We start from the raw sequence: 24916 nt of genomic DNA, 5'->3' as shown, positions 1-24916 counted from the left end.
TTTTTTTGTAACTGTTTAAATTAAAACTAAATTTCGGGGCTCTTTTCTTATTTTAATCATAAAAGGCCCAGAAAATGTCCTGTGAGTACGTGCTTTTGCCCATTTTTACACAATACTTAGAACTTTTAATACATGGCAGTTATTTACATATTACTGCATGTTACATGTTTTAACAGTTTAAAATGAAGAAACACAAAAAATGGGGGAAATTTATGCTAGAATCTTAGTGGCAAAAGGGGAAATTACAGAAATAACTGCATGCTGGCTGTAAAGCACAGTTTCTTAGCTTTCAGAAACTGTTTGAATTTTTCCAATAGCACAAACGGTCATGCAATTATGGTCATGTAAAATATGCTTCAACAGTGCGTCATCGACGATTCGCTTTAAAAGGGTTAAAGTGGCATAAAAAATAAGGTTAAGTGGCAAAAATGGTCAAAAAGCGGCATGACCAAAAATGAGTTACAGGTGGCAGAAGCAGCAAAAATGAATGAAAAAGGACAAATGGGCAAAGAGCAGCAAGAGTGGCAAAAATTGGGGAAAAAGTGGTATTTAATGGCAAAAGGCAGCTGAAATCGGCAAGCATTGGCAAAAAATAGCAAAAAAAAAAGGGGGGGGGGGGAAATTCCAAATAGCAGTAAAGAAGAGGCAAAACTGGTAAAAAAAAAGAAAAAAAAGGGAGGGGGGCAGAAAAATAGGATAAAAGTGGCAAAAATCAGCTTGAAAAGCAACAAAATGGATTAAAAGTGGCAAAAAAGAAAAAAAAGGAAAATTCCAAATAAGGGCAATGGAAATATATAGACAAAAAAAAAAAAAAAAAAAAAAAAAAAGAAAAAGAAAGGCTGACAAGTAAAGCCAGCTGCACAAGAGTGGGCAACAAACTGATTAGAGAAGCTTGCAATGGAGAATTTCTGAGGTCAAAGTTCAACTCTTCTAAGGTTTTCTGGGTGAAAAATATTTCAAATGAAGATACAGAAGAGCCACACGTTGAGTATCACTGCCTCAGGGAATAATATGTTATGGTCCTTTAAAGACAGCCATTGTAGTTTGATATTAGGCCACTAGGGGGAGCTGTGAGCTCAGATGCCACAGCAGCAGTAGAGGAGTGTGTGTGTGTGTGTACTGCAGGGGTCATCAAGAACATTCGCACAAGGGCCAGAATTAGTCCTGACAGAAACTCTGGGGTCCAGACTTTCAAATACACAAAATTACATAAACATTTGGGGTTTGATGAAATGTTATTGTAGTAGTATTTGTATTTTCTTTCAAAATGTGGGACATTTTTAGGAATTAGCAGTGAGATCTATCTCTGTTATCTATAATGCAGCACACCACAAGGAGACAGTCCTGACAACAGAATTAGTTGAACCCCCCTGGAAATCCCCAGAGACTGAGCCCTCCACCATGATTTAGTTCTAATATTAACTCATTTTTGACACTTTTTACCCATTTTTGCCTCTTTAACCAAATTTTTGCAAGATTTTAACCCCTTTTGAAACCAAATTTCTTGCATGTTTTATCCCCTTTGTGCCACTCTATTATCCATTTTGCCACTTTTCTTCTATTTTTTTTGCCCCCCCAACCCCTTTTCATTACTTTTGTTGCACTATTTATTGTCATTTGTATTTCTGTTGTACCATTTCTTGCCACATTTTAACCTCTTTTCACCACTTTTTCTGTCAATTTTTGTCCATTTTCGCCACTTATCACCTATTTTGCTACTCTCTAACCTCTTTTCTCTATTCTATCTGGTCATTTTTGCAGCACTTCTGCCAACCTTAACCCTCATTTAAATATCTACTAATTATGATCTGTATATCTACAGATCAAATATTAAGGTATTCTAAAAGTATTTCAGCATTTACTGTTTGTGGGAAGGATTTAACAGCTGCAGACATTTAAAGCCAAAGGATACTCTTAAAACCACAACATCCTCTTTTCCTCCTTCTCTGAATCTAATGATCTCCTGGGGGCCGGACAGGAAGCTTTTGGGGGGCCTGATATGGCCCCCGGGCCGCCAGTTGATGATCAGTGGTGTACTGCTTTCCTCTGCAGCTACCTGCTCACCTCGTGTCACCTGCTGGTAAAACGATTTTCTTGCTAGATGAGCAAAAACACTCAGTTTACAGCACAACTAGAGTGTTGTGACATGCACTTTATGGGTTTTGACTGAGTTTGATCACTTCATGACAGGGATGAAAGGACCTAATTACATTTACTCTAATTACTGTAACTGAGTAGCTTTGTTGTGGACTTGTACTTTTTTAATAAAATCACTACTTTTACTGATACTTAAGTATATTTTTAGTTAAGTACTGTACTTAATTAAAAAGCATGGAGTACTGAATAAAAACATAAACCCTAATAGGTACAAGAAGGAGGTCCCAGTTCTCTGCTGACAACCTAAAAAGCGACCAGTTTGGCTTTCACAACATGACAGTACATGCACATAGCAGAGAATGATTCCATGTCTATGTTCATGTTTTGGTGTATTTCCTCAGAGTTATATTTGTTATTGGTGTATAAAACTCATTGTAATGTTTATGAATGAGTTTCCACAGCAGCAGTAGCAGAGAGAGTGTGTGGACTGCTTTCTCAGACTCTGTAGCTGTCTGCTCGCCTCCCGTCACCTCCTCAGACTGAGACGGATCCTGTAGCCACTGATGGTTCAGGACTGCTGGGTGCCCTCTCCTGGATCCTTCTGGAGTATCATGCACTTACTCTGATTTTCCATCTTTACACATATAGATGTAACCGGTGGCAATATCTCTGCGTTGTGTTTATGGTGGATGGAAAGAGACTGCGACACTGGATCTCTCACTTGGACCAAATTTATTGGCTGGCAAACGATATAAAAAGACAGAAACTCTCATGAGCCACAGCCCGCTCCATATCCTACACATAACAGAAATACAGTACATGACAAAGTTTGACATAAGGTGAACACAAGCTAACTGTGTATGCTGCGCACGTGAGCTAGCTTACCATGTGCAGCAAACAAACATCAATAAAAGTGAGGAGAGAAGAAACTTAAAGCAAATAAACGTGTAAACAAGTGGAAAAATAACTAAAGACATTATAAGAACTAAGAATATGTACAAGATATAACGTTTAACATAAAGATGGAAACAGATACAAACTTAAACAAAACAATGGACACCCACCTCTCCCACTGGGAGTCATTTCAGAGGGGAGAGGGGAGGGGGCAAAAAGAATATATACAAACAACCAACGAAGAAGAAAACAAAGGAAGGAGGGGCTACAAACAACATAGTGCATCATGGATTTCAGAGTTTCTCTCAGGCTTGTGGACAACTACCAGGTAATTTTGTGTAATTATAACAAAAAAAAACCCAGGGAACTACAGATGTGCATTTTGCTTCTATTACATAGACCTCTACAAGCATTTTTTGACCAACATTTATGTTTTTTTAGATTACATTTGAAGTTTTCAGGTGAAATGCATTTTTTATTGAAGGATATTATATAGTTGACTGAATATTCCCTGATAATAAATCAGTGTTTGTTGTTTTCATGGACTGAGACAGGCTCTTTAACCCTCAGGCATCACTTTAATTTACTACCCTTTAAAGGGATACTTCAACATTTTGGCAAATTCACCATAATCCCTATAGTCTTAGTAATAGGTTTGTTACCTTTAGTTGTCGGTGCAAGCTATTTTTAGATCTGCAGGTCTGAGATAGGTGCTGCTCTGCAAACACTATGGAGTCTTATGGTATTCCAGCTTTCCCTCATCAACCTCATCAAATACACAATCCAACAACTCCAAAACGCTCTCGTGGACAACTTGTGACCTGCACATTCACCACTCTATGACATAATAACGTATAATTATGTAACATTACCACGCATGAAGCAAACACTCGGAACTACTTTCCCAGTAAACCACTGGGCGGAGTGACACAGTGCGCACCTGCGGCAGTGCCGTGGTTACTTGGTAGTTCCGGCTTTGCATTTGCCTTTGAAACAACTCCGTCTCGTAATGTTCCATGATTATTTCATAGAACCTGCTGTGGGGTCCCAGCTGAGGACTTAGCAGAACCACATCATCTGTGAACAGCAGAGATGAAATCCTGAGGTCACCTCACCGAAGCCCTCCTCCCACCAGCTGTGCATCCAGATCCTGTCCATAAAAATGCCAGACAGAATCATTCAAGTCTACATCATTTTATCCAAGAAGTATTCAACTCTGAACGAGTATTTGTTAGCGTTTTTAGCCTATTTGTCATTTCACATTTATCTGATGCAGCATCGTGAAACAGCTGTTGGACACATAACTGTTGGACATTCAAGAAGAAGACAAGAAATCTGGAGGTAATGCATATAACCAATGTTCGCTGAAGGAGGGAAACGAGGTACAACACATTAGTATGGGGATCGCGTCCTTGCGAGACCAACCTGAAGAAACCTTTTCATCACGCCTGTTAAGGCCAATGAGACTGTTGCAGGCCAGGGAAGCCCCACCTTCCCACAGGGCTATAAAACCCCTGCACAGTCTCATCCCCTCAATCTAAAACTGCACTTCACCGAGTCAGAGGGTCGAGTGAGGGGCTAACCTGTGTTGTACCTCGTTTCCCTTTTCAAGGAACATTGGTTATATGCATAACCTCCAGTTCCCTTTCAGTCGGTACACTCTGAAAACCTCATAAATGTATGTGGAGATGCCCAGCTCGCAGCACGGCAAACATCCTCCACAGTGACACCTTTAAAAAGAGCCCAGGATGCGGCTAAGCCCCTGGTGGAGTGTGCGTGCACTCCACTGGGCATCAGCAGACTTTTACTTGTACAGGCCCGTGAAATCGTTTCCAAAACCCAGTGAGAAAGATGTTGTTTTGAAAGCGCCTTTCCTGTTGCAGGTTTGGCGAAGCATGCAAACAACTGATCCGTTTTGTGCAGCTCACACATCCTGTCTATGTACATGCATAAAGCCTGCACCGGGCATAAATTGTGCAGGCGCTGCTGCTCAGCTGATGCGAATGGGGATGGTTGAAAAAGACGTCAGCTCAAAAGACAATGCTTTATATGACAAAGTAGGCACTTTAGGGATGTATGTGGGATTAGGGCGCAACATCACAGAGTTATCCAGTGCAAACTGTGTGCATGAGGGGTGAACTGAGAGCGCATGAATATCTCCCATGCGTTTTGTTGAACACAGTGCCAATAAGAGCGCAGTCTTATATGAGAGCCACTCAACACCTACTGAGTGTAATGGCTCAAAGGGTGCAGAACATAGAGCATCTAAAACCAGAGCAAGGTCCCACTTAGGGACCATAACCCTACACACAGGTCTCTTATGCAATATGCCTCTCATAAAATGCATGACCAGAGGGTAAGAGCCTGGGGATTTCCCCTGGAACCCCACATGGTAGACAAAGTTGGCCGACAGACAGACTTTTATCGTGGAAAAAGAAAGCCCTTTGTCCAGTAGTTCTTGAAGAAAAATTTAAAAAATCCGTCACAGAGCTCTGGAAAGTAAAAATGTTCCTCTCAATGCACCAGGCGTCAAATATGCACCACTTAAGAGCATACAGACCCTGCGTTGAAATGGCTCTGGCACTCTGTATCGTGTCAATGACATTGGCGGGTAACCCAGAGGGTCTCAGGTTCTCCCTTTCAGGGGCCGGGCCCACAGGTCCCACATCTCTGGGCACGGGTGCCATATTTCCCCCTGTGCCTGGGATAATAGATCTTTGCACACCGGGAGGCACCATGGTCTCTCGTCCAGTAGTGCTATGATCTCCGCAAACCACACCTTCCTGTGCCAGCGATTAAAATCATAGTTAATCCTCCTAGACACACGCGTCCCAGTGTGGTCTGGATCAGTGCCACCGGAGGAAACACATACAGTAGTGTCCGTGGCCACTGATGAGCCAGCGTGACTAGACCGAAGGGCACGTTGTCGTCCCGTAGCTAGAAAAACATAGGACAGTGCACGTTTTCTCTTGAGGCGAACAGATCGACGGTGGCCCTGCTAAACCGTTCCCATATCTGTCTCACCACCTCCGGGTGTAGTCTCCACTCCCTGGATAGGGGAACACCCCTGGAGAGAAGATCCGCACCTCTGTTTAACACTCCCGAGATGTGTGTTGCTGTGAGCGACAACAGGTGTTTGCTGCTCCAAGATAGCAGCCTGTGGGAGAGAGAGAGGAGGGGAAGAGAGCGTGTTCCTCCATGTATTGTCGCTGTGTATCAGAACATGGTGTCCCGCCAGCAGACCTATATCGTAAAAATGTCTTAGTGACAGAAACACAGCATACAGTTCCAACAGGTTGATGTGCCATGTCCTCTCCTCTTCCGACCAGGACCCGTCCACGTGTGCGTTTCTGCGGAAGCCACCCCAGCCCTATTTGGAGGCATCTGTGGCAACCAGAATGCGCGAGAGAACCCAGCCCAAAGGAGCTCCCTCGCTCAGGCACGCTGAGTCTCCGGGGGAGAAGTGCATTCATGCACGATGGGGTGACCTGTATCCTCTTTTCTGATAGAAGGGAGGAAATTTGTCTGGAGTGCACCCAGCACTGGAAATTCCTCATCCAGAGCAGACCCAGGGGCACTGCTGGAATCATAGAGACCATAAAGCCCAGCAAGCCTCGACGGAGATGTACAATGTGGCGAGAATGAAACAGTGATAGGCACCGCTTGAAGGTTGTTAGCTTCCAATGTGACAGCCGTGCACGATTCTCTACAGAGTCAAAGTCCAGGACTAGAAAACAAATCTTCTGTTTAAGGAGTGAGACAGCTCTTGTCAATGTTTATGACAAATCCCAGAGACTGAAGGTGAACCACCAGTCTGGCGGAGTGGGATTCTGCGCATTGGGCCGAGTTCGCCAGAATTAACAGATCGTCCAGATAGTGGAGGACCCGTATGCCCTGTCCTCTGATTGGCTTTAACGCTGCCTCCAGACATATTGTGAACACTCGGGGAGCGAGGGACAGGCCGAACAGCAGAACCTGATATTGGTACACTATGCCTTCGTAAGCAAAGTGCAGGAACTGTCTGTGTTTTGGCAGGATCGCTATGTGGAAATAAGCATCCTTTAAAGCCACTGTTGTGCCCCAATCTCCCGGTCGTACCAATTGCATCACATGGCGTAGTGTCAGCATTCTGTTCAACACTCTCAGATCCAAGATAGGACGGAGTCCTCCGTCCTTTTTGGATATGACAAAATGTCGGCTGTAAAACCCGTAATGAGCCTGGCTCATTGGGATAATCCTTATAGCCTGTTTCTCCAGAAGAGATCAAATTTCTTCTCTTAACACTGTAGCGAAGGATGGGCGCACTTTTGACATTATTATGCCTCTGATGACGGTGGGCACTTGCTGAATTGGAGCCTGTAGCCCTGGACCACAGTTTCCATGATCCATTGCGGTGCCGCACATGCTCGCCAAGTGGCCCCTCTTGCAGCGAGTCTGCCAAGCATCACAACTACACCCTCTGGCGGTGATGAGCTCAGACCTGGGCATGGCTGATTGACTGAATTTATCTGCGGACGAGGAGACTTTTCCTCGCTTATTTCCGCCATTTGAATCTTTAAAGTGGGGAGAGAACAACTTTTATTGAACATAATGCACAAATGGGCATATTACTGTTTGTTTTAACACTGCGCAAGGACAACTTTTTCCTTTTTTAGTAGGTGTGGCAGGTAACAATGTCTGTGTGTGAGAGGGGGCTTGAATCATTGTGCTTAGGCTGACTGTATACTTAACTGAGTTTTCTTTAACATCGGTACATACTGAGAATGGTGATTCACTTGATTTAGCCCTGTGGGTCGAGAGTCCACTGACACAGGTGAAACAGAGAGGGCCCCCAGCTCGCCTGTCTCCCCCCCATGCTCTTAGCCGAGCTAGGTGGGAGGCTGTCTCCCCCTTCTCTGTATTGTGGAGGATTTCCGAGCGGCTGCTTGTTTGGGGACAAAGCGGTGTTTGGCCCACACAGACTACCTTGGCTGGGATTGGGGACGCTGCTCTCTCCGCTCTGCGGACGGCTGCCTGTGAGAGTAATCCTCTGGAGAAGGTCTCTTCTGAGCCACACACTGCGTAACGAAGTGCAAGCGCTGACGGGAGCTCCCTGGGTTGTTGGAAGGCTTTGGCTGAGCGTAAGTGTGCCTGGGCATATTTAACTGCAGTGCTTCTTCCTGCTTTACTTCTCTGATCGCAGCGGGCTTGAATTTGTTCCAGAGCTTGTCTGAACAGTCCCGCGGGTTCGACAGCCTGGTGGAGGAAACCAGAGCGCTGTGACTCTGGCAGCTCCATTAACGTCAGCCACAGGTGACGCTGGGCGACCACCGCCTCAGCCATACCTTTTCCCAAGGCCACAGCTGCAGTGCTGGAGAGCTGGAGAATAAAATCAACCGTTTTACGCACCTCATCCAGCAGTCCGGCGGGGTTCCCCTTTTTGCCCAGAGCTTCATGCAGCTCACGTAGCTTCTCCGCTTGATAAGCCTGCAGCATCGAGGCGGTGTTGAGCAGATAGGTGGTTAGTCCTTGGGCGAGTTAAATTTTCTCGAGCTGAGAGGCAGAGAATCTGCACTGCTTACTGGGGAGAGAAGGTCTGCCGCTCCAGGGGTTTGATCTTGGTGCTAGGTGGGTAGCTAGCGCCTCATCCATCGGTGGCATATTAGTTAAGCCGGAGGTTTCCATGCCTTCCAGATCTAAAAACTGGGTGAATGGCAGTGAGAGCAGAGCTTTGGGGGACACCCAGGACCGTGATAATTCCAGTACAAAGTCAGGAAAAACAGGCAGTTTGTGTCTCACCGTCGCTGTTTGCTGAGGGAGAAAATAGTTACCAGCTAGCCAGGTTTGCCGCTGGCAGGGGGGCGGAGCTGGTCATGGCACCTCCAGATGTTCGGCTGCGCAGCGACACAGGTCAATTAAGGCTCGGGTGGTATCGTCCGCCTCGTTGGGGAGATCGGATCCGAGAACCTGGCTAGGCTCATCTCTGTCCTCCCTTCCCAAAACCTCTGCGTCTTCTTCAGAGAAACCTCCTGAAGCAGCGAGGGATATTTGATTCTCGGACAGTACACTAAGTGGTACCGAGTCCATGAGGATGTTAAAGTCTTCCATGCCTGTGTATTCAGTCTGCGAGAGGACTTCGTCCATCTGGTCCCCCCAAGACTGGCTTGTACCACCTTCGTCGTCAAGACCTCCAAGCTCCACCGTATCGGTGGGCTCGCTGGCTTCAGACAGCAAGGGATCTTCGCGAGCGGCTGAGCCTCCCATCACTCTCGACAGGAACGCTACACGTCTTTCCAGGGTCGACTTACGGAGCAGGCAACAGTGTGCACAAATCTCCGTTGACTTAATTACATTTTACTAAAAAGAAGCTATCTTTTGAAGGAGGTTTCCTTTTCTCTCAGAAACATGCTGCCGCTTTAACCTTTCACCTCTATTTTCTGCTTTAGCTGCTGCTATATCCCCCATGGGTGGAGGTGTTCTCCTGAATCATCACTGCTGTGGTTCGGTTGTAGACGTGAGGCTGCAGGCTGTAGAATAAATCAGAATTTGAATGAAACACAAGATACTTGTGTTTCATTCAAAGAGGATCAGCGCTCAGTGAAGAAATCCCTACTCCATTACTATCTGCCTCCACAAGTCAACCTTGCAGACCCATGGGTTGTTAGAAACCGGCACTTCACAGGGGTTGTCAACTGGGAACCCTCATTCGTCAGTGTTTCGTCCAGTTAGTCCCACGACACCTCTAGAGGGCTAAACAGTGATCTCCAGTGTCCCAGAGCCACCCCCCTCCATGCCAGCTCCCAGCACCCACCATGCCAACACAGAGACATCATCTTAGCTATCTTACCACATGGCCCACACAGCCTCAACAGCACGCCACCTTCAACAGACCCAGGCTCCGTTGATGTGAGCTCCAGGTAGTGACGATGCTGATACTACCTTCTTTAACACCACTCAACGATTAATGCCAATAACTAAGAGTATAAAAGAGGGGAAAATGAGACACATTAGGGAGAGCGAGAGAGAGAGAGAGAGAGCAAGCTTCGCAATAAGGTGGGGGAGGCAGAGCTAAGGGTGTGGTACCCTGTCATGGGTTAACACACACCCCCGGCCTGGCGTGGCGTGGCACTCCACCCCCCCACTCCCTCATTTTCATGAGGGAAGACAGAGTAGAGAGAGGATTAAATGAAACTAGCGGATAGAGAAGTTACGGGGTTTCGTCAACCTTCATTTTTGCCCCAGCTGGCATTACTCCTCCTCATCCAGATCCACTGGCTGGCCTGAGCTGCTTCATCTGAGATCTCCTTAATTGCCTTTGGCAATTTCTGTCCCTGCACTCCCAGCTCTCTAAGTAATGAAACAGCAGACCTTGCCACAAACCCTCTGCATCCCACTTCTACTGGACAAGTCCTAACTTTCCATCCTCGCTGTTCAGCTTCTGCTCCTAAATCTGCATATCTCAGCTTCTTCCTTTCATAGGCTTCCTCCACAGAATCCTCCCACAGAACCGTCAGCTCTATAAAATAAACTACATGCTGACTGGCAGACCACAGCACTATGTCAGGCCTAAGATTGGTTTAAACTATCTCCTGTGGCACAACAAGTTTCCCTCCTAAACCTACCTGCATCTCCCAGTCCTTAGCATCCTTTAACTGGCCTAACTGGTGCTTACCTAAAAACCTGCCTCCTTTAATCTTCTCTCCTTCTCATACAAACTGAACTGTTCTCATTCCCTGATTATTTCCTGCATTCACCTGTCGCCTTCTGTTTTCAATTCCTGCTGCCAGACTTTTCAAAACCCTGTCATGCCTCCATGTATATCTACCTTGTGACAGACTGATCTTACATCCTGTCAAAATGTGCCTCAAGGTTGCTGTCTCAGAGCACAAAGGACACCATGGGTCCCCATCAACCCAGCACTTAAGGTTCAGGGGTGATGGTAGGACGTCATAGGTAGACCCTAGCAGGAATTTGATCCGCCTATCTTCCATACTCCATAGGTCTCTCCAACTCAGCTTCCTCTTCTCTACACTCTCCCAGTTCATCCACTGTCCCTGCTTAGCCTGAGCCACAGCCTTAGTACACCTTACTACTTCCTCCTGTCACATACCTGTTCCACTACCAGTCTCCTTCTATCTTTAGGACCTGCTTTGTTCCACTCCGGTCTACCTGAGATAAGCCCCAGGCCTCCCCGACCTATCTGGACATTGCCTACAATCTCAGCATCCTCAGAGCTGCCTCTGCCTCCTCTACTGCCTGTCTTGGGTTCCATTTCCTTCCCCTAGATTTGGAACTACACTGCCAACTAGTCTATCTTTGCTCCCTGCTAACAGCAACTCTGTTCTAACCTTTGAGCACTTGAACTCTTCTGTCAAGCTAGTGATCGGGAGTTGGAGTATCCCTTTGCCATACAGTGCCACACTGCTAAGGCACCGAGGAATGCCCAACCACTTCCTTACATATGAGTTAATTACTCTCTCCAGCTTCTCTACCTTCAATATTGGGATCTCATAAACTGACATGGGCCACATCAGTCTAGGAAACAGCCCAAACTGCAAACACCATAACTTCAACCTCCCTGGGAGCCCTGATTTATCAATCCTCCCTAATCCCTCCACTACATCTTTTCTAAACTGCTCCACCTGTTCACTGTCATTCAGGTCTTCATTATACCATCTCCCTAAGCTCTTTACTGATCTGCGGTATCTCTTCCTCATCTACAAAAAACTTCCTGTCAACAATCTTCCCTCTGGATACTGAGATGCTCCTGGACTTACTAGGCTTGGTCTTCATGCTAGCCCACTTGGGATTCTCACTTGAGGAGAAATATTTCTCCATTGAAAATGTTGGAACGTGTGTAGGCACAGAGACGAGGCCAGTGTTTTGTGGAATTCAGGTAGAGTTCAGACGTTTGTCTGCAGTTTTGGATGGACTCTTGTCTCTCCTACACACTGGTGTCATGAAATACATGAAGTGTTCAAAGTTTAAGGGCTGTTCATACTATTGATTGTTGAAATATCAGTTTGTGTCACATCTGGTGTGATTGGAGAAGGACTGGCTGATATTTTTCCAGAGGAGTTCAGACTGACGTCTCCATGTCTGACATCAGGTGGTCTTAAATGAATGATGGCTGGTGTAGACAATGGCAGGTTTATGGAAACATGTAGCAGCTGCTGAACATGAACTTTGACCCTGAGTTTTAGTCTGTGTTATCGTCAAATTCCTGCCACCCCACCTGTCAGGAAATGTTTGAACAGACCCATTAATACGATGGCCCTGAAGGTCAAGTGTGGAAATATTTCACTGAACCCGGCCCAGCACGCTTGTGTTCACACCTTCAAATAAGCCAGACTTGGGGGTGAAGCGTAGCTGGACCTAGGCCCAGATCCCAAATGTGAAACCGTGCTTAATCTGAGGATAGAAGGATAGCGTATGGCAGTGATACTCAACCTGTGGCTCTTTTATATCTAAATCTGAAATATTATTCCCCCAGAAAACCATAAAAAAGGAAACTTTGAGCTCAGAATTATCAATTGCAGTTTGTTTCCCACACTTATACAGTGTAACAATAGGAACTATTGTTCTGGGCTGAGAGGCAACACGGACGTGTTATGGTGTAACACAGATAGAGAGCGCTGCATGTTATGGCCAGTTGAATGTACCTGTGTGCAGACTTGGATTAAACTTGAATACCCGGTTGGGTAGAAACGGATATTCTGTTGTCTTTGAGTACATGAAGACCAGAATATAACATGGTGGCAGCGGTACCGGACTTCGCCGGAGTGGAAGAGTTTTCACAGCAGTGACTCCCGCGGCTAGGAGTGAGATGTGACGTGCAGCCGTGCATCCTTACCGCCTTTGTTATGGACGGATTGAAACCACCCCACACTTTATGCCTGGACTCCGGGAATCTTTCGAGAACATGGAAGACCTGGAGGGACGAATTTATGCTTTATGTGGACTTGACGGTGCCTGCCGACGATGAGAAGAAAAAGGTGAAACTTTTCAGCTATCTGGTCGGCGAGGGCGGGCGGGAGCTACTCGACATGCTAATGGGCGATGTAGCAGCGGATGCATGGAAGTTGAAGGACATTATTGAAAAATTCGACCGTCATTGCAACCCTAGCGTTAATGAGACTGTGGAACGCTATCGTTTCTTCACGAGACACCAAGGTTCAAGTGAAAACATCGACAGCTACATCACAGAGCTGAAGTTGCTTACTAAGACGTGCAATTTTGGGACTTTAAGAGACTCACTCATTCGAGATAGGATCGTGTGTGGACTTCACGACGCGGGTATGAGAGAGCGACTGTTGAGGGAGAAGAATCTGACGCTGGACACATGCATACAGCTTTGCAGGGCAGCAGAGCTGTCCCGGGAGAACAGTAAGACAATCATGGGACCCAAGGTGGAGGAAGTACATGTAGTACAAGGAGCGACGCACCACAGACAAAAGCGTGAGTCAATAGAATGCAAGTTTTGTGGAAAAACACATGAAAAAAGTAAACAGAAATGCCCAGCATATGGCAAGAAGTGCAAAAAATGTGGCAAAGAGAACCACTTTGCAGCCAAATGTAGAGCACACACAGAAAGAAAGAAGAAACCTGTACATAATGTAGCAGAATGTGAGAGTGACGAATATGAGGACATTCTTTGTGTTACCATAGCAGGAACTGATAGTGTAAATGCTGTGGACACAGGCAAAGTAGATGATACTCAGCTCTTTGCTGGCATGCTTCTTGACAATACCATGACAAAATTCCAGATTGACTGCGGTGCAAGTTGCAATGTGATCCCAATCGACCTGCTTAATCCTGACACAAAACTAGAACCCTCAAAGACTGTTTTGTTAATGTACAACAAAACTAAACTGAAGCCACTCGGGAAATGCAAAGTAAAGATAAGAAACCCGAGAAACCAGAAGCTCTATCGGCTAGAATTCCAGGTGGTTGACACAGGGGACGCTAGGCCACTACTTGGCAAAAAAGCCAGCGAGGCCATGAAACTAATAAAGGTGCAGTATGAGAATATTTTGGCATTAGACAGTATTGTCACTTCAGAGAGACCCAACACTGGACAGTGGTCATTGGAACAAATTAAGACAGAGTATGCTGAGGTGTTCACTGGAGATGGCTGTCTTGAGGGAGAATATAAAATAGAGACTGACAGCACTGTAAAGCCTGTGCAGCTGCCAAAGAGACGCGTCCCTGTCGCCATGATGAAGCCACTGAAAGAGGAACTGCAGGATTTGCAACGAAGGGACATCATTGCTCCTGTGGAGTGCAGTACAGACTGGATCAGTGGAATGGTGGTTGTGCAAAAGCAGAATGGGAAACCTAGAGTGTGCATTGATCCAAGACCACTAAATAAGGCGTTAAAACGTAGTCACTTTCCATTACCAACCATAGAGGATATTCTTCCAGATCTGTCGAAAGCTAAAGTTTTTACAGTTTGTGACGTAAAGAGTGGTTTCTGGCATGTCAAGCTTGAGGAGCAGTCCAGTTACCTGACAACGTTTGCAACACCTTTTGGACGTTACAGATGGCTGAGGATGCCAATGGGCATAAGTACAGGCCCAGAAATCTTTCAGAGAAAGCTCACACAAGCTCTGGAGGACCTCCCTGGTCTTTACATCATTGCTGATGACGTGTTGATCACAGGTCAAGGTGAGACACAGGAAGCGGCAGAGGCCGACCATGATAAAAAACTGAGACTGTTTCTGGACAGGTGCAAACGAAAGAACATCAAACTAAATGCAGACAAGTTCAAACTGAGACAAAAGGAGGCCGCATACATAGGACATCTCCTGACAGCGGATGGACTAAAGATAGATCCAGAAAAGGTGCGTGCAATCAAACAGATGCCAAAACCATCAGATGTGAAAGCTGTCCAAAGACTACTGGGTATGGTAACCTACCTGGCCAAGTTCTGCCCACACCTCTCTGACCAGTGTGAGGTGCTGAGGCAGCTGACACACAAAGACTGTGAGTGGAGCTGGACAGAACAACACGAGGAAGCTTTTCTGAAACTGACGGAGACCATTGCAAATGCTCCTGTGCTGAAGTATTACAGCCCAGAGGAAGAACTGACGGTACAGTGCGATGCCTCAGACACGGGTTTGGGTGCAGCACTCATGCAGAAGGGTAAGCCTGTCGCATTCGCAAGCAGAGCACTCACACCAACAAAGCGAGGTTATGCCCAAATAGAGAAAGAGTTTCTAGCAATGGTTTTCAGCATGGAAAAGTTCCACCAGTACACCTATGGTCGCAAAGTTACTGTACAAAGTGATCATAAACCATTAGAGACCATTTTAAGAAAGCCACTTCTCAGCGCACCCAAAAGACTCCAGAGAATGATGCTGCGCATTCAGAAGTATGATTTAGATGTGGTTTATGTGCCAGGAAAAGAAATGCTGCTAGCAGACACGCTGAGTAGAGCTTACCTTCCTGAATGTTCATCTTGTGGTTCAGTGGAAGCTGAAATAGAGACTGTGAACATGGCACAACATTTACCTATTTCGGAAGACAGGCTCAGTGCAATACGCACTGCAACAAAACAGGACAAAACACTCCAGTCCCTCATCACAATAATGCAAAAGGGCTGGCCAAATGACAAAAAACAAATGCTGTGTGAAATCAGGCCATACTTCTCATTTCAGGAGGAGTTAAGCTATCAAGGGGGTATAGTGTTTAGAGGTGAACGTGCTGTTATACCTGAAGCACTGAGAAGAGACATCATACACCGTCTACACTCCTCTCATCTTGGTGTTGAAGGATGCCTACGTCGAGCTAGAGAGTGTGTCTACTGGCAGGGCATGAACGATCACATCAAAACCCATGTGGCCAAGTGTGACGTCTGCAGGTCAGTGGATGTCAGACAACAAAAAGAGACCCTACTCCCACACGACATCCCGAGCAGACCCTGGGCAAAGGTGGGCACAGATCTGTTTTCATTTAACAACAAGGACTACCTTATCACAGTAGATTATTATTCAAACTTTTGGGAAATAGACTATCTGTCTGATACAAAGTCTACAACAGTGATAAAGAAACTAAAGGCTCATTTTGCCCGTCAAGGTATACCAGACATTGTCATTTCAGATAACGGACCACAATTCTCTTCACTTGAGTTCCAGAAGTTCAGCAAGCTGTGGGAATTTCAACACAAGACCTCTTCACCTGGCTACCCTCAGAGCAACGGCAAGGCTGAGTCAGCTGTAAAGACTGCTAAGAAACTAATGCTCAAAGCCAAAGTCGCTGGTAAGGACCCTTATCTTGCAATTCTAGATCATCGCAACACACCATCGCAGGGCCTGGACACCAGTCCAGTACAGAGATTACTCAGTCGCCGCACCAGAACACTTCTTCCTACAAAACCAAGTCTTCTTAAGCCAAAAGTCACACGAGCACATCCGGACCTCAAACACAAACAACGTCGCCAATGTGCCTACTACAACAGGACAGCCAGAGATCTTGACACGCTAGCTAAAGGGGATTCTGTGAGAATACAGCCACTTGACCCCCACACTGTCTGGAGAGCAGGCAGGATACAAAGACAGATTGATGCAAGATCCTACGAGGTCCAGTTGGACTCAGGTGGTGTTATAAGGAGAAATAGGAGACATCTGAGACACGCTCAAGGGACAAACCTGGTTGATCTTGTTGACAAAGACACTGTTGACCCCTGTCACTCAGAGACCGATCCTCCACACACCGTCTCTGAAGGAGCCACAGACAATGAACCTGGCATCTCACCAGTCACTACTAGATCTGGTCGCAAAGTTGTGAAACCACAACGCTACAAAGACTTTATTACATAGCCGAAGGAAAGAGAAAAAAAAAGGGAGTGAGAGAAATAAATGCACCTAAGTTTATGCTATCTTATGCTAAGTTTCTGCATTTCTTGCAATGTTATGAGATGAACGCACTGAAGTTTTAGAAATGTTGATAGGTTTGGACAAGGAAAAGCTTAAACAAATGTGTTATGTTCAGAAAACAAATGACAATCTGTACGACGCCTTAGTTTAGAAAACTGTTAGTTTAAATTTCATTTTTTTTCAAAAGAGAAAGGATGTAACAATAGGAACTATTGTTCTGGGCTGAGAGGCAACACGGACGTGTTATGGTGTAACACAGATAGAGAGCGCTGCATGTTATGGCCAGTTGAATGTACCTGTGTGCAGACTTGGATTAAACTTGAATACCCGGTTGGGTAGAAACGGATATTCTGTTGTCTTTGAGTACATGAAGACCAGAATATAACATACAGTAGGCTTTAATTGTCAAACTCTATTTTTTCCTCTGTATGTTTCCATTGCCCTTATTTGCAATTTTTTACTCTTGTTGAATCCCATTTTTACCCCTTTCACCAGTTTTTGCCTCTTTTATCCTGCTTTTCGCAAAATGCATTTTTTCCACCAACCTTTTGCCTATTTTTTTTTGCCATTGCATGTCACTTTTTCCTATTTTCCCCCAGCTCTTTGCTGCTTTTACCAAATTTAGTCACTTTTCACTCATTTACCCCATCTTTTTACCAAATTTAGTCACTTTTCACTCATTTTACCTCACCTTGATGCTGCTTTTTACCAGTTCAGTCATTCTCACAGTTTTAGTTATTAGTTATTGCCACTTTTAAGCCATTTTTTGTCACATCTCACCCATTTCTGCCACTTTTTCTCCACAGTTTTTGTCACTTTTCATACAGTTTTTGTCATTTTCTGCCTATTTTACCCTCGCTCACCCATGTTTGGACACTTTATTGCAGCCTTTTCACCTATTTTGACAGCTTTAACTTATTTTTATTTCCACTTTCACCCACTCTTTACCTCTTGCAAAGGTATTTTTCAAGAATTTGGCTCTTTGGTTGAGCAGGGTTGAGTAACACTGGCGTATGGAATCATGTCTAATCATGATGTAAATCATGCCCTAAGTACTGTAGGAGAGCTCACTGTGGTAAAATGCTTATTTGCACTCATGAATGTCAGTTATCTTCTGTTATCTCATGAATAGCTCCTTCAGGAAGTATCCAGACCTCTTCACTGTTGTCACTGTTGTCTTTTGCTGTGTCAGCCTGATGCTAGAGTCAAAAACCATGTTTATTCTCTTTCATCTACACTCACTCCCCCATCATGGCAACGTGAAAACTGAATTTAACCCTCATGTTGTGTTCATTTCACCTTAAACAATTTTGTGTTCCTGGTCAAAAATGGCTGCTCTATTAAAACTCATCATAAAACTGTAATAATACATATTTGATAATTTGTTGCATAAGTTTTCTTAATGAACTTGAGTTCTTGTGAACATACAGGTTTTTGATTTCTGTTATTTATGGCCTGTATGCCTCATTTATCTGAACTTATGCATCTTAGGTTCGATTTCTAAAAAAACACAATTTCTGGGTTATTCTGACTATAGGAAATAATCAGATGAAACATAGTGAAACTGTTAATCATAGGCTGCTTTGTGTGAAAGTTCCCAAGGAGAATTGATTTCAAACCATTTAAAATTTTTATACAGTCACAAAAAGTAACAGCTGTTGTGTTCCTGGGAGATTTTATTTGTGTACAAAGGAGATGACCCCAACACTACACCTGACAAGTTCACAATATTCCAAGCTCAGTGTCTCAATACATTAAAGAACAAATAACAACAACAATAACATTACAGTTTTCATCAGTCTATCAGGTGTATTTTTGCCTGATAACAGAAAAAAACTGATAACAGAAATCAGTCTTCTGAACTTGGTGGAGTGGGTGAACTCAAACTTCAATGGTGTTTTTTCTCATGCACATGTTGGACAGTATGTGAAGGTTGTTCTATGCGCCTTGCAAATATATGCATTGTATTTATGGCACATTATTCTACTTTTCACATCTCTTGGTGCAGAATGCACCTCTTCCCTTTGTCACCTCTCTCTCAATTCGGGCATGCTTGATGGGCATGTTTCCAGGAGGCTTGTGGGAACGTTGCTCCAAGTGGTGAAGATGGCTTCACGAAGTGAATCCACTGTCTGGAACTGATGTCCATTTTTGTCATCCATCCATCCCCAAATGTTCTCACTTGGATTTACATCAGGAGAACATGCAGGATGGTCCAAAAGAGTGACGTGATTCTCCTGAAGAAGTCTTGTGTCAGGCGGGCGTTGTGAACTACAGCAGTGTCCTGTTGAAAAACCCAGTCACTACCACACAGACGAGGGCCCTCAGTCACTACCACACAGACGAGGGCCCTCAGTCCTGACTGCAGACAAGGGCCCCCAGTCACTACCACACAGACGAGGGCCCTGAGTCACTACCACACCGACGAGGGCCCCCAGTCACTACCACACAGACGAGGGCCCTGAGTCACTACCACACAGACGAGGGCCCTCAGTCACTACCACACAGACGAGGGCCCTCAGTCACTACCACACAGACGAGGGCCCTCAGTCCTGACTGCAGACGAGGGCCCCCAGTCACTACCACACAGACGAGGGCCCTCAGTCACTACCACACAGACGAGGGCCCTGAGTCATCACCACACAGACGAGGGCCCTCAGTCACTACCACACAGACGAGGGCCCTGAGTCATCACCACACAGACGAGGGCCCTCAGTCACTACCACACAGACGAGGGCCCTCAGTCACTACCACACAGACGAGGGCCCTCAGTCACTACCACACAGACGTGGGCCCTCAGTCATGAGGGATGCCCGCTGCTACATCTCCACATAGCCAGCTGCTATTTAACGCCCTTGTACAACCTGAAGCTCCATTGTTCCATTGAAGGAAGAAGCCCCTCAGATCATGATGGCGCCCCCTCCCTGCCGCGTAGACAACATCTCCAGTGGGATCTCCTTGTCATGCCAGTAATGTTAAAGCCATCAGGACCGTCAAGGTCACATTTGTCTCATCAGAGAATAAAACTTTCTTTCACCTTTCAGTGTCCCATGTTTGCTGCTTGTTTTGCCCCGTCTAGGGATGGCCAGGACACAACATGAAGATGACCCAAATCACTCATCTCTCAAATTGCCACAAAAACTAAAGTTCAAGGTTTTCACAAAAATGCCATTTATTTTCACAAACTTAAAAGGTTCACAGTTACAAAGGACTCTGAATACCTCAGGGTGTAATTAAGAGAACTAGGGAAGGGAGAGACGTCTAAATTAAACCACTAACAACGTAAATCAATCTCCCCAGTTAACTACCACACAATGTTAAACTAATAAATGTCATCCGTACCTTACCATATTACTTCAAAGACTATTTAAGTTAACAATTAACGGAGCTTGGTTACAACGATGCTGTGGCGTGGCCGCTTGAAAGATGAATGAGATGGGGGTTCCCCCTGCGCTGCAGTGACGTCACTTCTCCTCCTGAAATCGAAAACGAGCTCCGCAGCAGCCTACCTGCTGTCCGCACGGGACCCAGATCAGCCAATCAGCAACAGGCGAACCCGCACCTAATTGACCAGATAGTTGTCACACACACTCAGCATACACGCTCCAGACACAACCACATTAAAGGAAATAGATACAATATATAACAACACAACAGATTACGACCACGGTTGTAACAGTGCTCCCTTGATAAGTCCAAAAAGGCAATTTAGAGGCATTGAAGGAAACGAGAGCTGTCAAGACATTTTTAGTTTTTTAAACCCCTCCCTAAATGATGTCTGACCGTTATTTGGCTGCAATCTGCACCAGGTACTGCCTTAATTTGGGTCGAGGATCGTCCTGGATCTTGACGACAGGTAATCAGATCCTCAAAACCAGATTAACTTGAAGGCTGTAAAGAAGCAGATGAAGAAGAAAACTGTCTTCAATAAGAAAACTGTCCTAAAGAAGAAAACTGTTGTCCTGAGGAAAACTGTCCTGAAGAATACTGTCCTGAAGAAGAAAACTGTCCTGAAGAAGAAAACTGTCTTGAAGAAGAATACTGTCCTGAAGAAGAATACTGTCCTGAAGAAGAAAACTGTCTTCAATAAGAAAACTGTCCTAAAGAAGAAAACTGTTGTCCTGAGGAAAACTGTCCTGAAGAAGAAAACTGTCCTGAAGAAGAAAACTGTCTTGAAGAAGAAAACTGTCTTGAAGAAGAAAACTGTCTTGAAGAAGAATACTGTCTTGAAGAAGAAAACTGTCTTGAAGAAGAAAACTGTCTTGAAGAAAAAAACTGTCTCGAAGAAGAAAACTATCTTAAGGACGAAAACTGTCCTGAAAAAAGAATACTGTCTTGGAGAAGAAAACTGTCTTGAAGAGAAAACTCTCTTGAAGAAAAAAACTGTCCTGAAGAAGAAAACTGTCTTGAAGAAGAAAACTGTCTTGAAGAAGAAACTGTCCTGAAGAAGAACACTGTCTTGAAGAAGAAAACTGTCTTGAAGAAGAATACTGTCTTGAAGAAGAAAACTGTCTTGAAGAAGAAAACTGTCTTGAAGAAGAAAACTGTCCTGAAGAAGAATACTGTCTTGAAGAAGAAAACTGTCTTGAAGAAGAAAACTGTCTTGAAGAATACTGTCTTGAAAAAAGAATACTGTATTGAAAAAGAAAACTGTTTTGAAGTAGAAAACTGTGCTGTAGAAGAAAACCATCTTGAAGAAGAGTACTGTCTTGAAGAAGAAAACTGTCTTGAAGAAGAAAACTGTCTTGAAAAAGAATACTGTCTTGTGGAAGTAAACTGTCTTGAAGAAGAAAACTGTCTTGAAGAGTAAAACTGCCTTGAAGCAGAAAACTGTCCTGAAGAAGAATACTGTCTTGAAGAAGGAACTGTCTTGAAGAAGAATACTCTCTTGAAGAAGAACACTGTCTTGAAGAAGAAACTGTCCTGAAGAAGAACACTGTCCTAAAGAGGAAAGCTGTCCTGAAGAAGAATACTGTCTCGAAGAAGAACACTCTCTTGAAGAAGAATACTCTCTTGAAGAAGAACACTGTCTTGAAGAAGAAAACTGTCTTGAAGAAGAATACTCTCTTGAAGAAGAATACGCTCTTGAAGAAGAACACTGTCTTGAAGAAGAACACTGTCTTGAAGAAGAAAACTGTCTTGAAGAAGAATACTCTCTTGAAGAAGAATACTCTCTTGAAGAAGAACACTGTCTTGAAGAAGAAAACTGTCCTGAAGAAGAATACTCTCTTGAAGAAGAACACTGTCTTGAAGAAGAACACTGTCTTGAAGAATAACACTGTCTTGAAGAAGAAAACTGTCTTGAAGAAGAATACTCTCTTGAAGAAGGATACGCTCTTGAAGAAGAAAACTGTCTTGAAGAAGAAAACTGTCTTGAAGAAGAAAACTGTCTTGAAGAAGAATACTCTCTTGAAGAAGAACACTGTCTTGAAGAAGAAAACTGTCTTGAAGAAGAATACTCTCTTGAAGAAGAACACTGTCTTGAAGAAGAAAACTGTCTTGAAGAAGAAAACTGTCTTGAAGAAGAAAACTGTCTTGAAGAAGAAAACTGTCTTGAAGAAGAATACTGTCTTGAAGAAGAACACTCTCTTGAAGAAGAAAACTGTCTTGAAGAAGAATACTGTCTTGAAGAAGAACACTGTCTTGAAGAAGAACACTGTCTTGAAGAAGAATACTCTCTTGAAGAAGAACACTGTCTTGAAGAAGAAAACTGTCTTGAAGAAGAAAACTGTCCTGAAGAAGAATACTCTCTTGAAGAAGAATACTCTCTTGAAGAACACTGTCTTGAAGAAGAAAACTGTCCTGAAAAAAAATACTCTCTTGAAGAAGAACACTGTCTTGAAGAAGAACACTGTCTTGAAGAAGAAAACTGCCTTGAAGCAGAAAACTGTCCTGAAGAAGAACACTGTCTTGAAGAAGAAAACTGCCTTGAAGCAGAAAACTGTCCTGAAGAAGAAAACTGTCTTGAAGAAGAACACTGTCTTGGAGGAAAAATCTGTCTTAAAGAAGAAAACTCTCTTGAAGAAGAATACTCTCTTGAAGAAGAACACTGACTTGAAGAAGAAAACTGTCCTTAAGAAGGAAACTGTCTTCAATAAGAAAAATGTCCTGAAGAAGAATACTGTCTTGTAGAAGAAAACTGTCTTGAAGAAGAAAACTCTCTTGAAGAAGAACACTGTCTTGAAGTAGAAAACTGTCCTGAAGAAGAATACTCTCTTGAAGAAGAACACTGTCTCGAAGAAGAAACCTGTCTTTAAGAAGAATACTCTCTTGAAGAAGAATACTGTCTTGAAGAAGAAAACTGTCCTGAAGAAGAATACTCTCTTGAAGAGGAACACTGTCTTGAAGAAGAAAACTGTCCTGAAGAAGAATACTCTCTTGAAGAAGAAAACTGTCTTGAAGAAGAAAACTGTCTTGAAGAAGAATACTCTCTTGAAGAAGAATACTCTCTTGAAGAAGAACACTGTCTCGAAGAAGAAAACTGTCTTGAAGAAGAATACTCTCTTGAAGAAGAACACTGTCTTGGATAAGAAAACCATATTGAAGAAGAAAACTGTCTTGAAGAAGACAACTGTCTTGTAGAAGAATACTCTCTTGAAGAAGAAACTGTCTTGAAGAAGAAAACTGTCCTGAAGAAGAATACTGTCTTGAAGAAGAAAACTGTCTTGAAAAAGTATACTGTAGTGAAGAAGAATACTCTCTTGAAGAAGAATACTGTCCTGAAGAAGACAACTGTCGTGAAGAAGAATACTCTCTTGAAGAAGAAAACTGTCCATAAGAAGAAAATTATCTTGAAGAAGAATACTCTCTTGAAGAAGAATACGCTCTTGAAGAGGAATACTGTCTTGAAGAAGAAAACTGTCTTGAAGAAGAAAACTGTCTTGAAGAAGAAAACTGTCTTGAAGAAGAATACTCTCTTGAAGAAGAATACTCTCTTGAAGAAGAACACTGTCTTGAAGAAGAAAACTGTCTTGAAGAAGAATACTCTCTTGAAGAAGAACACTGTCTTGAAGAAGAAAACTGTCTTGAAGAAGAAAACTGTCTTGAAGAAGAAAACTGTCTTGAAGAAGAAAACTGTCTTGAAGAAGAAACTGTCCTGAAGAAGAAAACTGTCTTGAAGAAGAATACTCTCTTGAAGAAGAAAACTGTCTTGAAGAAGAATACTGTCTTGAAGAAGAATACTCTCTTGAAGAAGAATACTGTCTTGAAGAAGAAAACTGTCTTGAAGAAGAATACTCTCTTGAAGAAGAAAACTGTCTTGAAGAAGAAAACTGTCTTGAAGAAGAACACTGTCTTGAAGAAGAAAACTGTCTTGAAGAGTAAAACTGCCTTGAAGCAGAAAACTGTCCTGAAGAAGAAAACTGTCTTGAAGAAGAAACTGTCTTGAAGAAGAATACTCTCTTGAAGAAGAACACTGTCTTGAAGAAGAATACTCTCTTGAAGAAGAATACGCTCTTGAAGAACACTGTCTTGAAGAAGAACACTGTCTTGAAGAAGAAAACTGTCTTGAAGAAGAAAACTCTCTTGAAGAAGAATACTCTCTCTTGAAGAACACTGTCTTGAAGAAGAACACTGTCTTGAAGAAGAACACTGTCCTGAAGAAGAATACTCTCTTGAAGAAGAAAACTGTCCTGAAGAAAAATACTCTCTTGAAGAAGAAAACTCTCTTGAAGAAGAAACTGTCCTGAAGTAGAATACTCTCTTGAAGAAGAAACTGTCTTGAAGAAGAAAACTGTCTTGAAGAAGAATACTGTCTTGAAGAAGAAAACTGTCTTGAAGAAGAAAACTGTCTTGAAGAAGAAAACTGTCTTGAAGAAGAATAGTCTTGAAGAAGAACACTGTCTTGAAGAAGAATACTCTCTTGAAGAAGAACACTGTCTTGAAGAAGAAAACTGTCTTGAAGAAGAAAACTGTCCTGAAGAAGAATACTCTCTTGAAGAAGAATACTCTCTTGAAGAAGAACACTGTCTTGAAGAAGAAAACTGTCTTGAAGAAGAATACTCTCTTGAAGAAGAACACTGTCTTGAAGAAGAACACTGTCTTGAAGAAGAAAACTGTCTTGAAGAAAA

General features: G+C 43.7%; 1 pseudogene; it reads right to left on the bottom strand.

Moving 5' to 3' along the window:
* Positions 1-5617: 5617 nt before the first annotated feature.
* Positions 5618-8466, bottom strand: LOC121509485 (annotated as a pseudogene).
* Positions 8467-24916: the final 16450 nt, after the last annotated feature.

Source organism: Cheilinus undulatus, linkage group 5, assembly GCF_018320785.1.
Source record: "Cheilinus undulatus linkage group 5, ASM1832078v1, whole genome shotgun sequence".
NCBI classification, from domain to species: Eukaryota; Metazoa; Chordata; class Actinopteri; order Labriformes; family Labridae; genus Cheilinus; species Cheilinus undulatus.
This window is presented reverse-complemented; position numbering and strand designations above follow the sequence as displayed.